Raw genomic sequence first — 8119 nt, forward strand, 5'->3', positions numbered from 1 at the left:
GAGAACAATAATAACTACTCAAATGACTTTCAGGAAGCACCTGAGAAGGGAAGGGAGAAGGTGATTCAGTGTTGTTGATGGACATACTGACTGACCTCCCTTATTTCCACCTTTTGAAAAATGAATTGATTTGCTTTAGATCCAGGAAAAGGATGCAGTGTGGAGTCCATAAAGAAATTTTCAGTCTCAGGTGATAAGAGTTATAGTTTGAATACTACACATAAATGGGGAGAATTAATCCAACTTCATCCTGGTGAAAATCTGAAGTGACACCTTCCTCAAAATAGAAATAAAATGTACTTTATCACATTGCTAGAAAGTGTCCTTTCTCTTTCAGCTGCTTTTCAACCAATCTAAGCTGTGCTTAAGGAAACTGACCATGCCATTGAGAATTTAGGTAAGATTTATATTCCAGCTCTCAGATATGGCTGTAGAGAGCATGTATGTAGAAATATATGCAGGAATGCCTTTGTAATGCTCAATAAGTTTCTGTAAGTTCAGTTCCTTTATCTGGCATGGAAGACACTGAGGTTTTTAATAGGGTAGAAATGTGGGATTTGAAATAGCCGACTGCCAAAAAAAAAAAAAAAGTGCTGAGCAAAGGGAGTGCTACCAACCTTAACCACGATATACTGAATGATTCTGTTACTGGGAGATGGGACTCCTTCCATTGTAATTCTTGAGAGCTAGTAATAATGGGGACTTTTAAAAAATATTCATGAGATTTTTCTATTATGCATTTTCTTATCCTAGTCTTGCTTCCATTCTGCCAAAAATTTGCCTAGGGGAGATTTAGAATTGATAAAATAGGAATGGAAAGAGGGAAAAATTGTGTTACTATTCAGCTTTTGACAACAAAATTCAAGTTTTTTTGGAGAAAAATAGAGCAAACGGTCTCTAAACTGCTTTATCTCCTCCTTTTGTAAGGTGAGACTGGTAATCCTAGTCATGGTGTTTTGCATAAGGAAGATGCCATCAACACAAGGAGAGGAAGACTGAGAAAGAAACACCCATTCTAGGTCTGGCTGATTAGGAGGTGCTACAGACAGTAGAAGGAAGCAGAGTGAGCAGGAGAAGCTTCAAGCCCGCTGCTCTCACTGCCTCTACCCAACCTCAAAGCACAGACTCCTGGGTAAGAAACAGAGGACTCTATTAATCATAGCAATAGCATTAGCCAGAGTGTCAGCGTTTGCATCAACTCCTCAAGCCTGAATGCCCACAGTGTGACAGGAAATGGCCACCTCACTCCTGCAATGCAGTTGACTGCACTTCCAAGCTTAGGAAACCTGAATCCTTTATAATGGACAGTGAGCCTGTCTGACCTTTGCCCAGGAAATAAACATTGTCTTATTATCCCAGTCAAGAAAGAAATCTGCCTTCTGTCCCAGAGGGAGCTGCTGTCCCCCAAATCTGTTCGCTATTGAAAAGATAGTCTGGAGCAAAGGCAGTAAGTGCCTCTAAGATGTACAAAAACATGGAACCCATAGAGGACTGTGAGCCAGTAATCAATACTTGATAAAAACCTTCAAGATAGGCATAGTTCACTCACTTCTCAGAGAAGGGAAATGATGAGGGTCGGAGAAGTTAAGGAACTCACCCTAGGCCTCACAGTGGTGCAGCTGGAATTTATACCTAGACCCCTCTCCTTCCATACCTTCTCCCCACCAAACCACTCTCAAAAGCCATGCCTGTTTACGGTCTATGTTTATGACAAGACAAAACTCATGACTGAATTCTTCTAGGAGGAAAATTTCTATCAGCTTACTGTGCACCTCCCTCTACCCCAGGATGACAAATGTTATTTCTGGAAAGATATCTCAGAAGAATTAGAACAAAACTATATAAATGAATTTAGCATGCCTCCCCCAAAGTGGGATGTCTTTATAGTAGGACCCCAAATTTTAATTGTCAAAAAAAGAGGGAAAAGAAAGAGCTGTTGTCCAAAGTGAAGGAATATCTTAGGAATCTGAATGGAGCATTTGTCTTCTGTTACCCATTTCCAGAAATCGAGCTGACACAAACCTGTGAGGAGTGGAAATACCTATCCTGGAAGGATGGAAAAGAAGAGAGAGCATTTTGTCCAAACCTGGGTGGATTTGGTAGCTTGTTTCCAAGATGGCCACCATCAGTTTCTTCCCCTCCCTGTGAATATATTTCATTCTCCTCAAGAGAAGTAGTGTCTATTCCTCTCTTTCTCTACCCGCCCCCTTGAACTGGCTGGACTTAGTGAATTCTTTTATAGAAAATGCAACAAAAATGGCATTCCAGTACTTCTAAGGCTAGGTCCTAAGAAATCTTGCAGCTTCTGTCCAGGTCTCTTGAAACACCTGCTCATGGGAAATTGTAAAAAGTCTGGCTACCCTGAGACTCTCATGCTGTAAGGAAGCACAAGCTGGCCTCCTGGAGAGAGAGAGATGTCCAGCCAACCACACCCTTCCAGCCATACCGGCTCATACACCAGTCATATAAGCTAAGGAGCCATTGTTTACATTGTGAGCTAATTGGAAGTTTAAAAGGGCAATTACAACTTAAAAGTGAATATTTTGCAGAGTTAATAGGATTATATTTCTAATAATATTTTAAATCTATGAAGTTGGTAAACTTAACATTCTGGGGTGGTATATCTCACCAAGAGTTATTTTGCCCTCCAGAGGACATTTGGCCACGTCTAGAGACATGTTTAGTTGTCACAACTGGGGTTAGGGGTGCTACTGGCTTCTAGTGGGTAGAGGCCAGAGATGCTACTAAACATGATGCACAGGACAGTCGCCCATAACAGAGAATTATCCAGCCCAAGTTGTCAGTAGTGCCATAGTTGAGGAACTGTGTTCTACGATACCACAGGCAATTGTATTTGAATAAGTGGTTTGGCAACACATTTCTCAGGTAAATTTATGACTTCTTACATTTGAAGAGAGGTGTTTCTTGTCCAAAATAAAAGTTTAAATGTTTATGTGGATTAGAACATATGGGTTTGAGTCTAATTCATAAAGATACATTTTTTCATATATTTATTTGGCATTTTATCTGCAGTAGGCAATGCACTAGGCACTGTGGATTTCAAAGTAAGTTCCCTGCCTTCTATGAGCTACTATCTAATGTGGAGATAGGTCAACAATCACATTACCATAGGATAATTGTAGGACTAGAGATTGGAAAATAGGACACAGAACACCAAAGTTGACAAACGATTCACAGGAAAGACTTCAAGAGGAAAGAGCTCTGGGCTGAAACTGTGTGGCTAAGTAGAAATATTTCAGACTGGAGGCTGGAGAAGAACAGACTTCAGAGCCGGGACACCATGAAAAGCATACTTGGCGTACAAACCTAATTAGTTTTAGAAAATAAATTGTGATTTCCTTTAATAGTATATGGAAAATTAGGAGTTAAATCTAAAATCATTACAGACTTCTGAAATTTTGATTCGAAAATGTATGGCTGATAACATAAATCTCCAAGGAGAAAATCAAGAAAAATAAAGAAGTTCAGAATCTAACTTTCTTCACGGTCTAGAGAAATAAAAAGCACAAAGACAAGTTTGGCCATGGCTAAGAAGAGAAGATTTAAAGCAGAAAAAAGCTTTTTAAGGACCCCAAATGAGCATTATATGTAAAGGTAGAGAATAAAGGAGAATTATAACCAGCATGCAGGAAGCATTAGATGTAAAAAGCACAGGTTTAACTTTGGAAAATAAGTTTGCCTTTGTTGTTGTCTAAATTCTTTTTCAGGTTGGAACAATCATTTTAAAAATTCCATTTAAAACTCAGGAGATCTTTATGATAAACAACCCAAAGTGTCTTATGCTATCACATACCTTCAGTTTTCCCACATTTTCCCATAGAGACACGAAAAACCCCTGTGGACTTCAGAATATCTTAAGGACTTCAGTCATACAATATTATGGTATCACTAGGAAGTTTTTATGATTCAAAAATCATATGGTATGACATTTTAAAATAGCCCCAAAGACTATCATAGCATTTTTATAATCATTTGCTACAATGATGTATTCTAACACCCAAGAAAATGTACCTGATTTCAAAAGACACGTTTCCCTTGGCAAAACACCTGTTTCAAAATGGAACAAAGCTGCTTTCTTCACAGCATACTCTGAAAGCATGGCACATCACTGAAGTGAATATGTTAAAGGGTTGTGGACTAACACAAAACCAACACCAGAATACCAGTGCACCAGCTTGACCTGGTTATACTTAACTAGATAGGATCCAGGCTCTCTCCCTAGGCACTAAGAAACCCTGTTTTTGAAAAATCAGTTGTTATATAATAATTTCAAAGTAGGTAAGTGGGACTTAAGTAAGTACAGCTAGTGCATGAGTGTCCCAAATACAAAGTACATGGTGTGATGATCTCTTTGCAGAAAGCAGAAATCAGATCATGCCCAAAGGAACTCGTTTAGATTCTTCTCGTTCATGCACGTTTCCTCGAAAATGTTTCTCAAAGTGTGGTTCTCAGACCACTTGCACCCATAAAATCTGGGTGCAAAACTTTATTAAAAGTTTTCTTGGTGCTCTCTCAGACCTTGTGGATAGGAATCTTTAAGTTGATTCTTAGGCATGCTAGAGTTTGAGACCCATATCTTCATGTCAAGAGTCTAGCAAAATTTTGCATGAGGAAGTTACTTATTTTGCATTGAATTCACTCAGTATATATAAAATAATACTGAAAATATGAACATTCACTTCTTTAACTGATGGTATTAGAACTGAGCAGAACCCTGCATGTGCCCTGCCTCTTGTTTGTAGAAAAGCCAAAGTCTTCCAGGCCTCCCTGAGTCACAAAACGAAGACTCAAGCAGTTAATAATTAGGACAATAGAGTCACAGACTCAGTGTCTGATGCACATTCCTGAGTTGTTTTACATACTATAACTGCCACCAAAGGGAAAAAGCTGCATGATGACCAGACTGCATCCATGACATAATCTCTTCCATCTTAAGCAGTACTGAATCTACGGCTAGCACAATTCCAAGAACTGGCCTTGCGAGAATGGGATTAATACTATTGCTCATAATAGTGTATCTTTGTGGGCATCAAAATAATTTTAACTTGTTCTGCCCATATATGTAAATGGGCAACTAAAACTGTCAAAAAGAGATGCTACAGACCCATATCGATATATTCTGACTCTTAAGAATACGGTATCCTATGTCGGCAAGAAGAAATTACAGAAGATGGACCTTCACCCATAATGCCATAGAAATGGAATGATATTCTGACAAGTGGGTATTTGTAAGCAGCTTTTGGCAGGAAAGAGCTCTTTGTGGGAAAGAGCTCTCTGCAGGAGGCCCCTTTGTCTTGTCACTTTAGCAAATCTATATTGAAACTAACCTTAAACCAGCACCCCCATGCTCTACTCATCTCCTGCCCAAGCTCACCTTTCAAATTTTTTGATCACACAATACCTTGCCTAACCTGTTGGTTCTTTCCATAGATCAAAGAAGTAGCAGTGAAGAATAAGTAATTAACAGATGACCATATCTCTTCCCTAGCTTCCCCTTCAGCAATCTCCAAACAAACTGTGTGAACAAGATAGCAACTAAAGAAAGATCACAAAAGGTTGACAAGCCTGTATGCAGTAGGGGATGGCGACAGCTCTGACCCCTTATCTCGATGATTGAGATTACTGCCCTTTTCCCTTCAAAAACCTTCATGGCCGAGCAGAATCTCTGGAGTTAGTTTTTGGGGACACTGAGTCCACCTTCTCCCCAGATTGCTGGCTTTCTGATTAAAAGCAGTGGTTTCCATTTCTACCAACACTTGCCTCTTGGGTATTGATTTTTGAGCAGTGAGCAGCCGGACCTGAGTTCAGTAACAGTATTGAGTGTTATTAGCCTCTATCTGCATGATGGGATATCAACATTTCGTGGCGGGGGTGGGGAGAGAAGAACAACTACTGATTCATTGCTTAAGAAATAAAATATTTCATTATAACATTTGTCAAAGCCAGGGAGCCATCATAGTATGTATTCATACTATTTACTTAGTTCCCACTTTAGAAAAGTCTTGTGGGGGTGTGTTTCTCCAGATAGAGGAGTCTGATTCACAAATACGATTTCTCTGAAAAACATTTTTTTCTTTTAAATTTTAACGTATGAATGTGACTTGGCCCAGGAAAGGATTATTGATTTAACTTGAGAGCCAAAACAATCTGGGGTAACATCCTTAAAAAGAGTAAAGTATGATGTACTGACAGGATATTTTTCAGACATGTGATGTATCATATAAAAACACCAATCTTAAAATCATGCTCCCCTCTAGGTCTTTTCGGTATGCCCATGACCAACCCCTAGCAAAATGTTGTTAATACCTTGGGTGGGAGGGTTGGGTAGTGGAAGGAATTTATATATTCCTGAGTGAATAAATGAAATACATTTCTCCTCCCCTCACAGCTCATTGTTCCTGAAGTGGATTTTCAGAAGAGCTGATCCATTGGTTAGCCAAAGACCTCTGGCTTCATGGAAATATATAAGCTTGACCAGATAGATTCCTCTTACTGCCAATTTGGAGTCATGAGAAAGATGAGTGAGCAGAGGAAATGGCAATGAGAAAAAGAAACCCAAAGGAGCAGACATGAGACAGAGAAGAGACCACAAAGCCTCTGAAAGACTGAAGTTGGTTTTCCAGTTCTAGGTGACATGAGACCTAGCTGAATGCCTTTAGGTGTCCTTGTATTCCATGAGACCTCTGAATACCTAGAATAGCCCCATTCCCCATTGATGTGAGTTTTTTAGTGGGCCTCTGTTCTTGCAACCTTGAAAAGAAAAGTACGGTTGCTCACAGAATGTGATGAATAATTGTGTTACAAAGCATTTACAATGGGGATCTGCCTCCTCACCTGGTTTTATTAATAGCCTGGCCTCTCTGAAGTAGCTCCTGGGTCTTTTATCAGTATTTTGTTGCTTATCTTGTGGATAAGAATTACACAGAGAAGAAGGTATTTGGACTCATATCACACTATCTTAACTTGGGTAAACATTGTCTTTAATCAGTTGAATTCCCTTAAAGGGATGGAAACTAACATTTAAGTACATTGCATGTGCAAAGATCTCTATGTCATTAGTTCTTCAATCCTCACAGCTTTATAAGGTTCAGACTCAGGGAGGTCCATTGACTTGCTCAGTGATCAAAGTTAGAAAATGGTAATGTTTATGCACAATCCAGGCCTCTATTCAAGAGTTGAAAACTCTTTCAACTAGACCAGTGACTCACAAAATGTGGTACACTGATCAAATATGCTATCCAAGATTATTTTAAATACATTATGAAAAAACATTTTTAAAGTTTAAAATTACACATTTATTTTAGTATACATTAGAAAAATAATGAGAATCGAGTTTTATGAACATATGTATATACATGTATACAGTAAATAATAGTACAGATGGCATGTAGATATGGTAAAAATCTTAGAGATGATCAAAGTTTTAAACCCTCATCATATCAAGTTCATGTGAAATTACAAACAACATCTTGAAAATCTCTTAAAAGTGATCCAGTGGCCACGTTAAGTTCAAGATTTGGATGTAAACCAAATATTTTAAGAAAGAGTAGGTCTGTAGCAGTCTATCTACATATTATGATAGAAGACATAGAAGACGTTGCATTTTTTTCCTAGATCTCACTAGTGTCATTGCTGTTCAAGATATTAAAATATAAAAATATGATATTTTTCTACCTCTTATACGTGTGCATTAAAATTTTTGAGTAATCATATAAGCAAACACTGTAAACTATTCTAATGTTTTAACAAATGCTATAAAGACAAGCATACACTCAACAACTTTGTACATTTTGAGAATGGTTTCCAGGTAATCAGTAAAACAAGGACAGGTTAACACAGGGTAATAATGAAGGTCAAGGGACTTCAGCCTCTGAAGAAATAATCCTTCAGTGATACACTGCCTGGGGTGTCATACCCAAATGATGAAATGGATCTGGGAAACTAATATGACCAAGAAATCAAAACGATTAGTTACTGGACACTCTGAGCACAAACACAGGAACATTCTCAGCCAAATAGAATATCCTTCACATATTAAGTCTGAATTTCCTTCAAAGAAATGTAAATGTGCAATTAAAGGGATTTCTGACACTGAATC

At 38.4% G+C, this 8119-nt stretch overlaps 1 long non-coding RNA gene across 1 annotated transcript; it reads left to right on the top strand.

Moving 5' to 3' along the window:
- The first annotated feature begins 933 nt into the window (after positions 1-933).
- LOC137225823 (uncharacterized) lies at positions 934-7786 on the top strand. The gene is made up of 3 exons (XR_010944042.1): positions 934-1132; positions 2004-2144; positions 6410-7786. It is a non-coding gene; the product is annotated as an uncharacterized lncRNA (long non-coding RNA).
- Positions 7787-8119: the final 333 nt, after the last annotated feature.

This window comes from Pseudorca crassidens, chromosome 6 (genome assembly GCF_039906515.1).
Source record: "Pseudorca crassidens isolate mPseCra1 chromosome 6, mPseCra1.hap1, whole genome shotgun sequence".
Lineage (NCBI taxonomy): Eukaryota > Metazoa > Chordata > Mammalia > Artiodactyla > Delphinidae > Pseudorca > Pseudorca crassidens.